The sequence below is a fragment of the Suncus etruscus genome, chromosome 1 (genome assembly GCF_024139225.1).
Source record: "Suncus etruscus isolate mSunEtr1 chromosome 1, mSunEtr1.pri.cur, whole genome shotgun sequence".
In the NCBI taxonomy this organism is placed as follows: domain Eukaryota; kingdom Metazoa; phylum Chordata; class Mammalia; order Eulipotyphla; family Soricidae; genus Suncus; species Suncus etruscus.
The window spans coordinates 53,776,638-53,780,827 of NC_064848.1; the positions used below are offsets into that span (position 1 = coordinate 53,776,638).

Here is a 4,190-nt window from a genome sequence, read left to right on the forward strand (position 1 = left end):
CCCCAGCATATCTTTTGGTAGGTTCAGGAGTGATTCCTGAGTACAGTGTCAGGAGTAAGTCCTTAACACTGCCTCCTATGTCAACCCCCAAACCACATAAATTCAGTACTCTGTGCAACAACATTGTTTACAATTATCCAAGATTAAGAGACTAAGCAAATGATCACTCACTGACAGATAAAAGAAAATGTGGTGTATTTAGACAGTGCAATGTAACTTGGCCATTAAAAAGTAATGAAATTTTACCATTTTTTGATTATATAAGTGGAACTTGAGGTCATCATACTATGTAAAATAATTTAGACTGGGCACAGCAGGCAGGGCATTTGGTTCCATATCATTCTCCCAAGCCTGCCAGGAGTAAATTCTGAATGCAGAGCCAGGAGTAAACCTCTGAGCACTGCTGAGTGTGGCAAAATAACAACAACAACAACAACAACAATAATAATAATAATCCAGACAAATATTGTACTTACATGTGGAACCTAAAAAGCAAACACATATCTCTTAGATCCAGTAAAGAGACTGGGGATTGCAAGCGGCAGTGGGTGGAAAGTGGGTAAAATGCTAAAATGGAACAAAAAATATAAACTTCCAATTATAGATTTAAAAAATCATGGGAATATATAGTATGCTGTATAGTTAATAATATAGACTTGGACCAGGGAAATAACTCAAAGACCTGGAGCTTACTCCTACCTAGCATGTATAAAATTTAGGTTCAAAAACCACAGAGATGTCCTCTCCTTGCTAAAAAAAAAAAAAAAAAAAGCCTAGGCAAGGTATTAGGTAAGGTGTTTGTGGCCCAGCACCTCTGGGCCTAAGAAGCTTGGCATCATTAGAACCATCAGATTCACACCACTGAGCTAAGTATAGCTAAAAGCAATTCTAGAGGAATCTATCCAATAAAGCAGTAAAGCTAATAAGAAAGTACTTTGTTTATGTATGTATGTATGAATGTATGTATGTATGTATGTAAAAATGTTTGTTTGTTTGTTTGTTTGGGGACCACACCTGGCACTCAAAAGTTACTCCTGGCTTCGAGCTCAGAAATCATTCCTGGCAAGCTTGGGGAGGGGGGGAACATCTGGGATGTTGGAATCCAACCCAGGTCAACCATGTACAAGACAAATGACCTACCCGCTGTACTATTACTCCAACCTCAGGAAGTACATTTTTTTAAGTTTTCAAAAGGAAAATAAAAAATTAAATCCACTTGGTTTCCAAGTAAAAAGGGGGAAACTGGTTCGATAGTTCATAAAAAAAAAATTGAAAGGAAGTATATATTTGTTAAAAGTAAAGCTTCCTTTAGGAAGTTGAGTTCAGGATCTAGAAAAATGATGAACCAGTGTGACCCACTAAGATTAATTCTTGGGGCCGGCGAGGTGGCGGGAGAAGTAAGGTGTCTGCTTTGCAAGCGCTAGCCAAGGAACGGATCCCCCGGCTTCCCATATGGTTCCCCCAAGCCAGGGGCGATTTCTGAGTGCTTAGCCAGGAGTAACCCCTGAGCATCAAACGGGTGTGGCCCAAAAAAAAACCAAAAGATTAATTCTTAAAATTAATAGGTAAAATAGGTAGAATTTTTAATATAAATCTTTATTTAAGCACCATGATTACAAGCATGTTTGTAGTTGGGTTTCAGTTATAAACAGAACACACCCCATCATCAGTGCAACATTCCCACCACCAATACCCCTCTCCTCCCTTACCCCTGCCTGTATTCATGATAGGCATTCTACTTCTCTCATTCTTTAACATTGTCGTGTTAGTTGTTAGTGTAGTTATTTCCCTAACAGAGTTCATCACTCTTTGTTGTGAGTTTCAAATTGTGAGCCAGTCCTTCCAGTTAGAATTTTAAAGTAATTATTCAAAATCCATGAGATAATCCATAAAAATATATATCAAATATTCAATAAATATAAACCATAGTTAAATGTGTTTTTGTACCTGATATTTTTAAATAGGAAAATGTAGTTCAAGTACTTATGCAGTACAAATTTATGGAGCAGAATTCACGCTGATATTTGGAATCAAATGTGGTCACAACTCTAGAAAAATAAGTCACCTGTTACTGGGAAGAAGAAAGGAGGCTCACTTAACAATAAAAATGGAAAATGTTACTCTAAGAATTTTTGTTTAATTTCAGACATATAGTAAGAAATGCAAAGGAAATTCTGTATATAAGAAAATCATGCATCACATGAACTAGAAGGTCAAACTTGTAGATTCAGAAATTCAATGCTATATATTTATGCTAATTTATGAAGGTACATTCTGTTGATTACAAATGAAATGATTCAGCTTGGCAGTCAAGTACAGGAAGACAAATATCAAATCTCAGTAGCTACACTTCCAGCTGTTTCGCAAACAGAGATAAAAGATAATCCCTGACTAAATAGCATCACATTCTAGACAAAAATCAACTTTCAAGTGCACTGTATTGAATAGGGAAAGCTAAGTTTACTCTCAAAGTTTCCAATAATTGGGGTTGAATAATATTTATTATAGGAACTTGTGTACTAGGTTGAAATTGACAGGAGTGGTGCTTTTTGTCACAGCGTGATGCTAATATCTGTAATTAAGGAAAAGCTTAAAGAGCATCTGCAAAGTGAGTGCTAAGTTTGACAAATACTTCTGCAAGAAAATTTACTGAGCTTCATCATTTGTTTCCAGCCAAATAAATACAAGAAAATTGAAACTCATTTAGCATCACTTTTCTTCATCATGCTTCATCATCTCTAGCCCCCACACCTTCATTTTTGGAACTGTCAATATTTCATTACTATCTTTTATCCATTCTTTCTTTTTTTTATTTTAACTTTATTGATTGATTGATTGATTGATTGGTTTTTGACCACACCCAAGACCCCTGTGTTCAGGTTCACTCCTGGCTCTGCATTCAGAAATCGGCCCCAGACAAGCTGGAAGACCATATGGGATGCCGAGATCAAACCAGGTCCCTCCCAGGTAGGCCGCATGCAAGGCATGCCCTACTGCTGTGCTATCTCTCTGGCCCCTTGTTTTTTATTCTTACTTCCACACCAACTCTACTCCCAATTCATTAGCTTAATATCTCTCTCTCTCTCTCTCTCTCTCTCTCTCTCTCTCTCTCTCTCTCTCTCTATATATATATATATATATATATATATATATATATATACCTTTACTATATCTACAACCACAAAACTCAGTAGCTCTATTACCAATGATAACAGTCCAACCACTAATGTGGTCAATTCCATCTCCATCACCAACATCACTATAGCCGTCATCAAATTTCTTTCAGTATCATAACAGTTCTAGATACCAACCATCACCAGTATATTCACTAGTATATTCACCATCCCCTATAATTACTTGCCCTAGCACTGTATTATGCCAGACATAGGTTCAAATAAGCAAGAAAGATTTTAAAAATGTTTTCCTTAGTCAATGTATCACTGACATTTTAATGTTAATAAACTTTTTTTTAAGTGACTGCTTTCTTTAAAAAAAAAAAAAAAAAAACTCGCCATTTGAGCCTTCTGTTCCATTCCCATTGTATTTGAAGACTGATCGTGGTGGCTATAAAAGGAGAAATAGTATTACTGAAGCTCTCCTCACAATATTATTGTCTGCCATGTAGCACATGGGCTATTTTCAAATAAGGTTAAAAAGAAAAATTAATTCACTCAATTCACATTCCATCCCCTACTCCTTTTTACAATCAATCTCTTGGAGTGAAATTCAGCATTATGTGGTTTAGGGCCAATCTTATTCTTTTGTATGAACTTTCTCTACAGAAAGCTCAAAGGAAAATATCTCACTTCATTAGAGTCTGTTGGTGCACCAACTGCCCTGACATCAGTGTTCCTCATCTCGACCATGACCTCCATAGATCTTACTCATCAATAGTTTCCTCTCCTCTAATGCAAAAATCTCTTCAGTATCCCCTTTATTTCAGTCTCTTGTAAGCAAGGAGTGCCTCCATCTAACCTGAGCTTCAGAAATTTCTCTTCAGAAATTTCAGAAAACTCTATTGTTATCTTGTTCTCTGAAAAACAAAAATTTATTAATTTGAGGCATATGAAATAAATTCTATTACAGTACAGCCTCTGGTAGAAATAACAATCAGAAAACAAAAACAAGAACTTAAGCTCTTTCAAACAACTTGAGAACAGTCATCACCAAAATTTAACATAGATCAAATA

At 36.1% G+C, this 4,190-nt stretch overlaps 1 non-coding gene across 1 annotated transcript; it reads left to right on the forward strand.

The window, feature by feature from the left end:
• The first annotated feature begins 3,518 nt into the window (after positions 1-3,518).
• On the forward strand, positions 3,519-3,649 carry LOC126030935 (small nucleolar RNA SNORA61). The gene has a single exon (XR_007503205.1). It is a non-coding gene; the product is annotated as a small nucleolar RNA SNORA61 (small nucleolar RNA).
• The last annotated feature ends 541 nt before the right edge of the window (positions 3,650-4,190 follow it).